Source organism: Elgaria multicarinata, chromosome 2 (genome assembly GCF_023053635.1).
Source record: "Elgaria multicarinata webbii isolate HBS135686 ecotype San Diego chromosome 2, rElgMul1.1.pri, whole genome shotgun sequence".
Lineage (NCBI taxonomy): Eukaryota > Metazoa > Chordata > Lepidosauria > Squamata > Anguidae > Elgaria > Elgaria multicarinata.
Window position 1 is genome coordinate 31719576 of NC_086172.1, and position 15017 is coordinate 31734592.

Sequence of the window (15017 nt, forward strand, 5' to 3'; positions counted from 1 at the left end):
TTTGGCAAACTGCAGTTTCATACAACGGTGGGGATGAGGGGGGATCACACAGTTGTGAAGCCCAGGCAATCCTATGCATACTTACCTGGGAGTAAGCCCCATTAAACACAGAGGGACTGACTTCTAAGTAAATGTACACTAAAATAATTGACTATGTATAATGATTGCGTTGTTTGACAATACGCTGTATATTTTTTTCATTAAAAAAAGAATGTATCTGTTCACTCTGGATTGTAATAGGAAAGGAATTATGGTATTTGCTGCTGTTAAATGTTTGAAATTGTGTTTTATTTTAATTAACCTATTTTAAAACTGCTCACATAAGGTGACCATGTGAAAAGGAGGACAGGGCTCCTGTATCTTTAACTGTTGTATTGAAAAGGAAATTTCAGCAGGTGTCATTTGTATATATGGGGAACCTGGTGTAATTTCCTCTTCATCACCACAGTTAAAGCTGCAGGTGCCCTGCCCTCTTTTAATTCTGGTCACTCTAGTATAGCTCCTGCAGCTTTAACTGCTGTGATGAAGAGGGAATTTCACCAGGATCTCCATATATACAAATGACACCTGCTGAAATTCCCTTCTCTATACAACTGTTAAAGATACAGGAATCCTGTCTTCCTTTTCATAAGGAAATTTCAGCAGGTGTCATTTGTATATATGGGGAGCCTGGTGAAATTTCCTCTTCATCACAACAGTTAAAGCTGCCCTCTTTTAAAACTGGTCACTCTAGTATAGCTCCTGCAGCTTTAACTGCTGTGATGAAGAGGGAATTTCACCAGGTTCTCCATGTATACAAATATACCTACTGAAATTGCCTTTTCTATGCAACTGTTAAAGATACAGCAGCCCTGTCCTCCTTTTCATATGGTCACCCTACATTCTACCATTCTACATTCTACCCTACATCTCACACTATGGCCCCGTTCAGACAACACGCTAAACCATGCTGCTTAACCACAAAATGATTAAGGGAATGCATTCCATTAACCATTTTGTGGTTAAGCAGCATGGTTTAGCGTATTGTCTGAACGGGGCCAGTGAGGTACATTGCCTCCTCCTCTCCATGTTATCCACACAACAACAACCCTGTGAGGTAGGTGGGTTGAGAGCCTGTGACTGGCCAAAAATCACCCCAAGCGTTTCCATGGCTGAGTGGAGACTAGAACCCGGATCTCCCGACTCCCAGCCCAACACCTTAGCCACTACACCACAATGGCACTTTTCCCTCTCTTGCAATGAATGAGAATGTTCTTCTACTTTATTATGGTTACTTGTAGGGATGTGCTCCGCTTCTAATCGGACCGGAGAAGCAGTAGCGGAGCGGGGGGCTTCGCCTGCCCTTAAGGCGGAGGCGAAGAGGATTGGGGGGCCGGTGGAGCGTGGCGAAGAGGATCGAGGTGAAGGTGGATCCTTCGCCTTGATCCGGAGCTCCGCCGGAAAGGTAAGTGGGGTTTACCGGGCCCTGCAGTTTACCGGGCGACGGCAGCAGGGCCCGGTAACGCCCCCCGCCCTCCTCTCCCTTACCTGCCTCCGTCAGCATCTCCAATTGAGCCCGTGGCTCCAGCAGGAAGTCTGGGCCGCACTTGCGGCCCAGACTTCCTGGTGGAACCACGGGCTCAATTGAAGACGGCGACGGACCACGGACAGAGGCAGGTAAGGCCCCCCTTCTCCTTACCGGGCTCTGCCGCCGTCGCCGCATGGGCGGCGAAGGCGGCAGGGCCCGGTAACCCCCCCTATGGGGGGGGACCGGAGCTCCGATCCGGATCCGGAGCTCCGAGTGGAGCGGAGTGGGCACAGGCGGAGTGGGGGCGGGCCGATCCGAAAATGGCGGATCTTAAAGTGAAGCGGAGAGGGGGGGTCCGTGCATACCCCTAGCAAATACTGCTTGCTGCAAGGGAAACCAGCTTTTGCATTTGTTACAAAATGGTTATGCTTTTAACTGAGATTCTCTGGTGGCTGCTTTCAAATGCTTAGTACGGGAGAAAAGCATGCTAGTTTTAATTAACACTTCAATTAAAACTGACCCCTTTCTTTAACCGAGGCACCACACCACAGACCCCGTGCTGGGAGAGAGAGCAAACTACTATTGCTGCAAAAAAAAAAAAAAAGCTTATTAAGTTATTTAAAGGTACAGTTTCAATTTTGCATATTAGAAGCCTGACTCTTTCGTGCTGAGAGATCTGTTTGCTCTTCGATGTTAATCAATGTTGCAGTTACATTAGTGTTGGGGCAATCATGTCAAATTGCATTGCCTTCCGATTGCCCCATCCTTCTTTCGGTTCAAAAGGTCTGTAGGGGAAGATACAAAAGCAAAGATGCATGGCATTTTCGGCAGACGCCTCACAAGCTGCCTTAATTGCAGTGAGTGCAATGAAAATGTACGTGTACACCCTTGGAGGCTAAGGGGAGGCATGATAGAGGCGTACAAAATTATGCATGGTATGGAGAATGTGGATAAGGAGACATTTTTCTCCCTCTCTCAAAATACTAGAACCCGAGGTCATCCCATGAAATGAATTTGTTGGGAGATCCGGGACAAATAAAAGAAAGTACTTCTTCACACAGCGCATAGTTAAATTATGGAACTCACTACCACAAGATGTAGTGATGTCCGCCAATTTGAATGGCTTCAAAAGAGGGTTGGATAAAGTCCTAGAGGCAAAGGCTATCACTGGCTACTAGCCCTGATGGTTGTGTGCTATCTCCAGTATTCGAGGCAGTAAGCCTGTATGCACCAGTTGCTGGGGAACATGGGTGGGAGGATGCTGTTGCACCATGTCCTGCTTGTTCAACTTTGGCCGATGGCTGGTTGGCCACTGTGTGAACAGAGTGCTGGACTAAATGGACCCTTGGTCTGATCCAGCAGGGCTCTTCTTATATTCTTGTGTGTGTGCATGTGTGTTGAACCTCTTTCAGCTTAAAGGTTGGATTCCGTTTTGGCGAGGCTTTCAGGGGTGTGCATTCTAGTGGTGGTTGTGGCTGAAGGCAAAATGGGTGGAGCCAAAATACCAGGATATTTTACCTTAAAGCTCTTACTGCCGGTAACTAAAGCCTTCGAAGAGACACTTCAACCCTTTAGAATGGGGGGGGGGGGGGAAATGTACAAACTCCAGGAAACCACTAAACGATCAGTGATGTCAGGGGAAGGGGGCACGGCCTTCTGGGTAGGGTGACCCTATGGAAAGGAGAACAGGGCTCCTGTATCTTTAACAGTTGTATAGAGAAGGGAATTTCAGCAGGTGTCATTTGCATGCATGCAGCACCTGGTGAAATTCCCTCTTCACCACAACAGCTGGAGGAGCTATACTAGAGAAACCAGATACAAAAGAGGGCAGGGATGAAGAGGGAATTTCACCGGGTGCTGCATGCATACAAAAAGGAGGACAGGGCACCTGTATCTTTAACTGTTGTATTGAAAAGGAAATTTCAGCAAGTGTCAATGGTATATATGGGGAACCTGGTGTAATTTCCTCTTCATCACCACAGTTAAAGCTGCAGGTGCCCTGCCCTCTTTTAAATCTGGTCACTCTAGTATAGCTCCTGCAGCTTTAACTGCTGTGATGAAGAGGGAGTTTCACCAGGATCTCCATATATACAAATGACACCTGCTGAAATCCCCTTTTCCATACAACTGTTAAAGATAAAGGAGCCCTGTCCTCCTTTCCATAGGGTCACCCTACTTCTGGGACATCCTGGAAGACCAGTATAGGACACTATGTGGGCTGGATGAGGTTCAACCCTGTTCTTCTCCTGGCCACAGTAGAGCTACCCCTTCTCCTGGCATGGAGTCACCAACGCAAGTTACCTGTTCTCAAGGGAAAAGGCAAAGAGGTAGGAAGGAGGAAGAACCAGCAAGGTTGGCCTGCTATCTTCTTCCGACTCAGGGAAGAGGCAGTAAGCCTACATACACCAGTTGTTAGGGAACATGGGCAGGAGAGTGCTGTTGCACACGTGTCCTGCTTGTGGATCCCTGGTCGACAGCTGGTTGGCCACTGTTTTGTGATGAGTTTGTAGTCAATGAAGAGTACAGCATTGTATAAAACTGAAATCTTTATTACTACAGAGAAACATATATCCTCCTGCCTTCTCAACTCCATGGTTGAGAGAGTATTCCTTCAATCAAGGTCTTTCCTGTGTGTCACTGGCTTTCTCCTCCTATCTGATTTCCTGACTCTCTGACTTAGTTCCACCTATTGATACTGCCACTGTGAACAGAATGCTGGACTAGAGGGACCCTTGGTCTGATCTAGCAGGACTCTTCTTATGTTCTTTCCCCCTTATTTGTCAGTCTTCTCTCACTTGCTGCTTTCCTTCATACATGGAGTCTCTACTCCAGGACAGGGAACCTGTGGCCCTCCAGATGTTTATTGCACCATAACACCCACAATCCTTGTATTGGCCATGCTGAGTAGGGCTGATTGGAGCTGAAGTCCAAGAAGATCCTGAAGGCCCCAGGTTCCCCAGCCCTACTCAACATCCTGCTGTGCCCCACACACAAAGAGAACATGACCTAACCTTTTTTTACAGCCTTAAGACTACAGATCCTGCAATGCAGTGTGACTGCGAGTGAAACACATCGCCATTAAAACATCCAGAACCTTTAACTGCTGAAAGCTATACTAGGAAATGGGTCCACAATACAACTGGTGGTTAAATTTTGTAGGGAGAGCAATGCTCAGAGGGTAGTGCATTTCATGTGTGTCTCCCTAAAGAAGGAATTCATGTGATCTTCCACCAGCACAGCTACACTAAGAATAAATGTGTGTTAAGTGTGTATAATGGCTAGATTTGTTGTTATATGCTTTAGTGGTATGGGAGAATTTGGGCAGCTAGTCACTATAATGCAAGAAGCTGCAGTTAGTAACCCTTTCCCTAAATCTGGCAAGCCATAAATAAGTCCAACTTATACTTTTTTCCGGGGGTGGGGGTAGGGTTCAAAATATAACTGAATTTTTTAAATCTTCCCTATATGAGAATTTCATATTGCAAAATAGGGATTTTTCTCATTGCATTTTAGTGCACTGCTAAGAAGCATTTCCACAGGCAGGCAAGACCATGATTACGTTAAATATTGGAACAGAAAACAATTTTCTCACATATTCATTCGGATTCCTTGATCTCATCACTAACCAGCTCTCTAGATGAAATTGGGATTTAAAGTTTTGTCCATGTCTCGTCTCATTATGTTTTCCAATTATGCATCAACATGACCACTTCACTGCTGTATTACATATAGACAACCAGTAGTTACCAAAATGCATTATCCAAGTTGCCCATAATACAAGATAACATTGATTTGACAGACTCGCCTTCCACGGCAATACCATTTCTGTAGCCATGTACAAAAGGCACATACAGGGGCCTCATCTACACCAAGCAGGATATTGCACTATAAACGTGGCATGAAAGCGGTATAAAAGGCAGGAGCCACACTACTGCTTTATAGTGGTATGGAAGTGCACTGACAACTGTTGGGGCCCATTGACACATACTATATACCTCTTTCATAGTGCAATATCCTACTTGGGCCAGGGTGTCTGATATGAGAGCTTTCCTTTAAAATAACCCTGTGGAAGAAGTCCAAGGCTACTATCCTATACATACTTGACTGTGAGTAAATCCCATCAAACTCAGTGGGGTTTACTTCTGAGTAGACATGTACAGAATTACTTTGCATGTTTTTCAGCCGGTAGCTTGTGTGTTTTAGAAGCAGCCAGAGCAACTGCTACGTGTCCTTGAGTACATAACACATCTTCAGTAGGGAACCCTGCATTAGTTATTTGTAGGGCAGAATACACACCCCTGCTTAGCCATGAAAGTCACTGGGTGATCTTGATCGGACCAATCCCTCACTCACTTTTTCAAGGAATTGTTGTGAGAATTGTCAGAGCCGGCTCTACCATTACGCACTGTGAGGCAGTTGCGTCAGGCAGCAGATGCTAGGAGCAGGCAGGGCGTATTGGCAAGAGGTTGGATGATAGAGCGGTGTGTGCCACACAGCCTGCTTTGTTCCCACGCTAGCCCACTGCCCTCAAGTGCAATTGAAGATGCTCTCCTTGGTTAGCCTTAAAGTTGCCAGTCCAGTCAGCTTGTATGTGTGAGTGTGAGTAGGAGAAGGTGCCATCTTTTCCTTCACTTCAGGTAGCAAAACGTCATAGATCAGCCCTGAGGATAATATGGGAAGAAACCTTAAGAGCCTTGGATGAACGGTGGATATGAAAACAAAACAAAAAATCAAAATGCATTACAGGCATTAATCTAAAGCAGCAGCCTTGCTTTCTCAGAAGCAATCTAGCCCCCAATGTGCCAGAGCAGAATTTGGGAGAATACAGGGTGCCAGGGGAAACCATTGTGCCAATGATATCTTTTCCACTGGCTGACAGCCTTCATTGGATGTCACCCTTACTATTCTGGTGACATTTTTAATAATTCTCCTAGCATATTTTGCATTTATTTATTTATTTTTGCATTCCCGCCTTTTTTCCTCCAAGGAACCCAAGGCGGCGTACATAATCCTCCTCCTCGGCCACAGCTAGACCTAAGGTTTATCCTGGGATCATCCAGGGTTCGCCCCTGCCTGAGCACTGGATCCCCTGTGTGTCACCTAGATGAACAGGTTTGACCCCTGGATGATCCAGGGATAAACCTTAGGTCTAGCTATGGCCCTCCTCCTCTCCATTTTATCCTCACAACAACAACCCTGTGAGGTGGGTTGGGCTGAGAGTATGTGACTGACCCAAAGTCACCCAGTGGGTTTCCATGGCCGAGTGGGGACTAGAACTCAGATCTCCCAACTCCCAGTCTGACGCTTTAGCCACTACACCACACTGGCTCTATAGTTCCATTTGATTGGGACTAGCTACTATATCTTCGTAATGTTTCTGGCAAACTTACTATATTCTTATTAATCATTCTCTTAACATATTTTTGCATTTGATTAGAACTGGTTCATGTGCTTTCTATACCTCTGTGCTGTATTCTTGCTAATAATTCTCTTAACGTATTTTTATACTGGTTTGAAATGGGTAAATATGTTTACTACTTATAATGTCCCTAACAAACATTGTATTTTATAGTTAATACTTTCAAGTTGTGCAAGTCTTCGGCTCTCTTTATTTTTCATATGTATATGTATCCTTGATATCTTATGACTAACATTATTAAGATTTTACAGCCTTTAAATATTAGCTTTGCCCTGTGGCTTGTATTTTAGGGCTCATTTTTATTTCCCTGTAACATTCTTTCTTCTGTGCAACAAACAAACGAAAGGAAAAATGCACGAATCAGCCCATAAAGAAGGCCTACCACTGAAATCTCTTGTATGTAAATGCAATAAACATTATTCAAACTGTATCCTGAAATTGGTGCAGGGGGAATCTTTATGCAGTTGCTGTGCAGTGCCATGGGTTAAGTAGAACAAGGCTAAGCTAGCAAGTACAAAACTGTCAAATATTTACCAAGTCATCTACTATGTTATATGAAGAGAACTATAATGAGTGCCTTCAGAACTCTCCATTCTGTCATTACCCTTCTGAGCTATTGAAAACTCTTCTGCAATGGAGATGTTCCTTCCTACTAAAAAGTTACAGCGAAGCTTTCAAAACATAAATCTAAATAAATAAAAGGAAGTACTTCTTCACACAGAGCATATTCAAACTATGGTATCTACTACCACAAGATATAGTAAAGCCATTAATTTGGATGGCTTTAAAAGGGTTTTGGATAAATTCCTGGAGGAGAAGGCTATCAATGGCTACTAGTGCTGAGGGCTATGTGCTGCCTCCAGTATCAGAGGCAGTAAGCCTATATACACACCAATTGCTAGGGAACATGGGTGGGAGGGTACTGTTGCACCCATGTCCTGCTTGGGGATACCTGGTCGAGAGCTGGTTGGCCACTGTGTGAACAAAGTGCTGGACTAGATGGACACTTGGCCTGATTCAGCAGGGCTCTTCTTATGTTCTTAAAAGGCTAGCTTTTTCTAATGGTATGAGATAGGATTCCCACCCCACCCCCAATGTTCAAAATACGTATCAAATATGCTATCCTCTCATATGTAATTTGAGCTTTCTCTTCCTTTCTGGAAATTTAAGTTTAAAGAAGAAAGCTTCCCCCACCCTTTTGTACAAGCTGGGGAGCAGGGAACCGCCCACAGAGCTTCGGCTATTGGGAAGTATAGAAATGAAATAAATAAAAAAAATATTTCTGCTCTTTACCATCAGCATTTTGGACTGTTCAAGGACTTCTATTACAAATGATACGAAATTGGCTCCTGAATAGGAGATAAAATCAGTGTTACTTCAAATAGGGCAGCTAGTGTGGCGATCTAAGCCATTCCCACCGGGTGCTTTCCAGATGTTTTGGACTACAGCTCCCAGAATTCTGTGCTGCCTGGGGAAGATGGGAGTTGCAATCCAACACATCTGGACGATGCCAGGCTGTGGAAGGTTTCCATCAGTAGTTTTCTTTCTGCAAATCCTCCTGAGAGGTGCATAAAAATACAAGGTAGTTATTACAGCCCTTCATCAAATCGCATTCTTTCGACTGCAATCAGGCAAGATCTCCCACTTTGCGTGCTCAGGCTGATTAGCTCAAATTAAACCTCATGCCAATCAAGCAGGAAAAAAGGAAGGGCAAACAATTCCCCAATGCACAAGGGCTGTTTCGATAAATGAAGGAAAATAAAAATAGCTGCCATGAACTTCCCTGCATCCTGGTTCCTCCTTCCCACTTTCCAATCTTGAAAGCTGCTCTGCTTTGACACATTGCTATGAGTGTAGGGCAGCCTTCCAGATGTTGTCAGACTACAAGTCCCATCAACCCCAGTCACATAGCCAATGGTGTGGGATGATGGGCATTGCATGTCAACATCAGGATGCGAACAAGTTCCCCGCCTTTGCCCATTGGTCATGTTGCATAGGCATGATGGGAATTATAGTCCAACACATCTGGAGGGTAACAGGTAGGAGGGCTAACATCCCTCTTTTGGAACATGGAGATGGATCATATCAGGGTGGGCCAGTCAGTGCAAAAGCCAACAAATTTTTTTTCATTGAGAGGCAAAATTGGGGTTCTTTTACCATTACGTGTTAGAAGTGCTACGTTCCTTTTAAAGCAAGGGTGGAGAACTGGTGGTCCTCCAGATAGTTTGACATACATCTCCCAACCTCCCTATTAGCTATACTGGCCAGGGCAAAACATCTGGGGCCCCACAAATTGCCCATATTTGACATCAGTGAAAAGGCATGGAAAGCCTGAGCAAGAAAGGGGAGACAGCTGAAGAAGCACGGAAGAGGAGGAGGCGGAGGCAGAGGCAGAGGCCTCGGATGTGGAGAGTTGCCAATTGCTCAAGAGTCCTGTAGAGAAGACAGTGCAGGCTCAGTCCTTATAAGGAGCAAGCCAAAGCCCAGGGCAGAGAGAAAGGAGAGGCGGCTTTCAAGGCCTGGAGAAGACTGAGAGGTCCGCCAGTGTTGCCCTCATTAAGGAACTTTGCAGGAGTTAGGCCCATGCCATACTCTGCAGGCCTCACCTAGGAACAGTGGGTTAACCTGCCCTTTCCAAGGCTTTTTCCCAAGGCATCAAACCAGGAGATGGGGCCCCTCCAAGAAGTGGTGCAACTAGTTATGTGAACTGGGATAGCCAAGGAAAAGCTCAGATAACTGCAGTTCCTAGCAATACGTTTACATGCATGCCTGTATAACGTATGCAGGCTTCTCTGCACAGACCTAGACTTCTTAGTTCTTGCACTGCCACGTCTCCCTTTTTGTTACCGTTTCCTTTCATATTTTATTTCCCATCATGCTCCATTCACCTTTCAGTTCCCAACTCAACCATAACTCATTTCTTCCACCACCTCAACTCAGGCTGCCATCTTTCTTCAGGCTGAACTCCTGCGGCAGGTTAAAAAGATCATTCTAGCATGGGAAATGGGTACAGTTTCCCACAGTACGGAGAGGGAATGACCCAGGAAGCTCTGGAGATGAAATTCTGACTTATTGGGCAAAAGCGAGCCGGTTGCAGAACCCTATTGATAATACCGGCACCTACATGCAGATGAACACTAGAGGGCACATCCAGACTAACATTTGGCAACATTGTAAGCAGTGGGCTTTATTTTGATGCTGTCAATGCCTCTTGTAGGGAATTTCTCCAGTTCTCTTTAATGTTTTCGGGTTAGGACAGGTTCACGGTGTGAATGAACTCCATGTTGTAAGTCTTAAGAGTCCCATTACACAGTCGCAATAGCTATTGAAAATCATGATAGGTGGCTTTGTTCATTGAGTTACTACAACCATCACAACTGGAAAGATTAGTTGCGACAATGAGGCTCTTTCAAGTGACCTTTCCCTAGATTACGTAATGTGTAGCATGGCCCTTGGAAAGGAGATCATGGTACCCACCTCATTTTGGCTCCAACGGCACAGAGGAAGTCAGCTGGATTTGGCAGAGGCCTGGGGACAGTGTGGAGATTTACCAGGTACTCAGTCCTAATGTACATCCTCAGGTCAGGTCAAACTTTTTATGGCCAAAGACCTTAGCAAAATTTAGATACTTGAGTCAATTTAAATGTTGAGATGGTACTGGCCTTAGTTAATGCATCCCCCCCCTTTTTTAAAGGTGGGGGTCCCCTCCATACCTCATGAAAATCATGCTTGTTTGTACTTCAGAAAGGGTTTTTTTTACTCCAAACCCTGCCTAAATTTTAGTATTTTGGCCAACAGGAGGTAGAGTGTCAACTATGCAACTTGCTATAAGCTTCTTGAGATCTAGTGTGTCAGAGATGTCCAAGGAGGACGGTTGACCCTTGTGGAAAGCACCCATATTTCTTTGCTTTTTTTTTTTAATTCAAAGGGCATCAAAGATTAGCAATTGCCAAGAGCCCACACCTCAACAGAGGGCCCACTGACAAGACTGGAGGGATCCCCAGACCTCCTCAGCACAGCACCCTACTTGTTCACCTGCCTCTTCACTCTGGTCCAAACAGTGGATGCCACAGGCTGCATGCTCATTGGCTACCAGGCAAGCGAGCGCAGTAGCAATAACAAAGTCTAGGGGCAGCAATAGGTGCCAGTGCTAGTGAGCTGGAAGACTTGCCAACGGAAAGGAGCCCATGTAGGAAGGTTGCCCCAAGGGCTCTCCAAAACCTGGCACTAGCTCTGCCTATTCTGTTGTTTAAAGCAGTGGTCTTCAACAAGATCAGCTCAGATGGGTCACAGCAAAGTCGTTGCTATGGTGCGCGACATTGGGCCCCATGTTACAGCTTGGGAGTCCGAGGTGGGTCTTGGGTCTGGACCAGTTGAAGACCACTCTTTTAAAGGTACTGGATTGGATGGTGGCTTGACAAAAAGACTGTTGCACTTGAGTCGTTGCACCTTTCACCTTTTAGCAAGGGAGGCATTCTCTGTTGTGTTAACATAGCTATGACGCTGATCATGCATGTCTCGTGGGTAGCAGAAGGCACAGGTGGTGTACCAGAACTGCTCCCTATGGAGTAGCACGAGATAGGCTCTTCACTTCAAAAGCATTTTGTAAAGGACAATCTATATTGATCTATATTTACAAAGATGTGGCTGGACTCCTACATGGGCAGAAAGTTCACAGGAGGCGCCGTGTTTATAGAATCATAACCTCTCTACTCTGTGTGTGTGTGTGTGTGTCACACACATCCCTAAACGTGCATGCTTATCAACACTAGGATAATCTATTCCATGATTTGGTATTTTGTAGTTTTGCAAGCATCTCTAATGAACATAGTACTTCCATGTTTGAGTGAATGACAAAAGCGTCACAATAGGGTTGGTGATGTTTAACCTTCTTTTTTTAAGATGGGATTACTTTAAGAGCAAGAGCACTTTGAGTGAACGTTGAAGGCATATATGCTTACTGAACTATGAGTTCTCCAAGCACAAGGGAGAAGCTGCCATGGTTAATTTTTCTCTGCACTTACACCAGGTAGTTCTTTGCCCATGGGAGTCTGAAACTATAGACCATGCTCCAAAGCCAAGCAGACTCCTGGGACATACATATAAAGGGACTGAACCCAACGCAGAGGGAGGGATCCATGAACAGAGGGGCAAACTGAGTAGAACTTCCTCCTGTGCAGTCTTATTCCAAGTTCTCTTGGCTTGATACAAAGATTTGCCCCTTAAGAAAATAAAAAAGTGATTAATCAATTGACAGTAAGACTATTTCATTAAGAATTGACAAATGAAAGTGTGCTACTGACCCTGAAGGTTATACAGCTCTTCTTGATTCATCTGTGAAACTGCGTTCTCCAAAAAGCAGCACTGCCTTTATTTTATTAAAACGTCTCGTTTGAAAATCCAGGTAGGGTCGGAAGTGATCCTCACGGTATTCAATCACAAACCAAACAGATCATAACCCTTGCCACTTAAGCCAATCATGTCTGCAAGGAACAGTTTCAATGTCTTTCCTAACCAATGAGAACGTTAACAGTTGCAGTATTTCTCCATATCATGGCTCGTGGGGGGCCGGCATGCTGGATCCGATCACAGCTCTCGCCAGCCAGATTCGAGAGGCTTAGGCAATCCCTTTGCCATTCATTCCTAGTCATACAGGACTAGCAGGATCATCATAGGAGGCAGAGCTAACCATTCTGCCAAAACAGCCTTTAAAAACCCCAGCAACAGGAAGTAACTAGCTGGGCTCTTCTTGACTCATTTCCGATCTTTGTGCAACCTCACTACTTGAGAGCATTGCCTGAAAACACCCTGTTCTTCTGGCACCCAAAGAGACAAATCATGCTTGATGCAGCACTCCCATGGAAAACACCCTGCTCTTCTGGCACCCAAAGAGACAAATCATGCTTGATGCAGCACTCCAGGCTCAACCGCTGCGTGATTGTTTCAGTAGTAGCTGCTGGAGAAACGTCAACTACTATTTAATGACCATCTGTATGCGAAGGCAGCAAACTCTTTTCCGTATAGTCTTATTATAGGAACATACCAAGCACAGTATGACTTCCAAGAAGATTCCTAACATGCTGCAAAAAGGGGCCAGTGGGGGGGTGGGGGTGAGGAGAGAGACCATGTGCACATCTTAAAGCCTAGATTATATATAGAACAAACTTAAGGCTGGGTGCACAACCCGCAAATCCCCCCCCCCACCGGCCCCAGTCTTAATTGCAGCTTAAATACACAGGCTTCTCTCCACCACCACCACACAGTGATTTTCATACAGGCTGCTCTTTCCCGGCTGCTGCTGACAGTAAGGAAAAAGCGGTCTATATAAAGATCACGGAGATGTATGTGCAGGCGCGTATAGGCGTGTGCATGCAGCCCTGAGCCAGGGCCAAAAAGGCTGCACACAGAAGAGGTATTTCAACTTTTCAGAATGGAGGGGGGAAACGGCACAAACTCCTGGAAACCAGCAAACGATTAGGGGAAAGGGGTCATGGGCGTCTGGGGAGTACTGGAGGGCTGGACTGGGGCCCCAGGCAAGCCAGATTTGGCTCCGGGACCAGTACACTGCTGTATTACAGCTTTCTGCAAGCACAGGAAACCTTCACTAACCAGAGCTGGCGTTTTGGAGAAATTTGGAGAAAGCATCAAGTCAGACAAGAGGAAATGTCAAAAACACTCTTCTAAAGTTTGTCGATTAAGACAAGCAATGAGCACCTCCCAACTCCTATATGCCTGGAAATAAACTGATGGGATTTGCTTCCAACTAAGGAAGGTTAGAGCTGAAGCTAAACAAATGTATCTCAAACTAGGTATCTTTAGATAATAGCCTCAACCTAGAAAAAAGTTAAGTGGTGTGTTTTTTAAAAAAAAAAATGGTTAGTGCAACTTTTATTTATGAGGTCCGCTTCAAGAACATAACAAACAAACAAAAAAGGGGGAACGAGTCATATTTAACAGCATTTGAATAGATTCTAAATGTGATCCCCCAAAATGGTATGGACAGAATTAGTTCTAAGGTTACCTGGTATAAACAGACACCAAGAATATTTCTATAAACATAAAAAGAACTGCATTCATTTTACATGGGGGATAAGACCGCCAAAGTGGTTCTCCCTTTTTTTCAAACTCAAAAGTTTGAAAACCGGGTGTATGAAAAGGCAGAACGTTGCTTTTCAAGATGTTCGCTCTAGTAGCCAAATCATACAGGTGCTCAACAGGCACTTCAGCTGGAGACTCTCAAGAAAAAGGTGTGTTAGCACTGACCTCTCTCTCTCTCTCTCTCTCTCTCTCTCTCTCTCTCTCTCTCTCTCTCTCTCTCTCTCTCTCTCTCACTCACACACACACACACACACTCACACTTTCATTTGTCACTCTTTACTCTTATACTATCAGTGGGATTAAGCAGCAAAGCACTCCCTGGGTTACGGATGAGAGGCAGAATGCTGCCCACCCCCCATGGAGGGAGAGGGGGACCCTCTATGCAAATAGGAAATGTCTATGCCAGGAACATTGTTTCAATCGAGATTTCTGCCTGGCGTGATATTTCCATGTGTGTAGGGAGTCCCCCACGCGGCCCAATAAAACAAACCTGAAACCCACACCTGCCCTTGAAAAAACTAGTGTGGCTCACATAATGGCCAGTTTATACAGTATATGCAGAAGCAAGTTGTAAAGCTCTCTCTGGATTGTACCTCTTCAACTGGGCTCCTGCCACCAGGAGCGCTTCAAAGAATGGGGTATCGTACTGGAAGCCTGCAGCTTCCATGAAGGATCACCAGAGATCCAGGACGTACATTCAGGGGAGTAGCCAATGATGCAATTCCACCAATGCTGTGCTAGCAGAAACCACCGCTAATCAAGCAGAAACTTGCACTTGCAGGGGCCGCCAGAGGCCTGCCCTGCCAGATCTACTTTCCCCGGGAGGGTGCGGGAGCAGAGCTTTGCCCACCATTGGAAGGGTGACGGAGCAGGCAAGTCCTATGTGAGACAAGAAGCTCCCATTTCCTGGCCTTGGCTCTCTGGCGCTGTGTTTGGTGCCATTCCCCGTTTAGCCAGGACTCAAGGAAAGTAGCTCTTGCTGGCCAGACCTCT

General features: G+C 45.4%; 1 protein-coding gene across 1 annotated transcript in view; it reads left to right on the plus strand.

Moving 5' to 3' along the window:
- Positions 1 to 15017, plus strand: part of CAVIN2 (caveolae associated protein 2) — a 291429-nt gene that overhangs the window by 88737 nt on the left and 187675 nt on the right. The window lies entirely within an intron of this gene.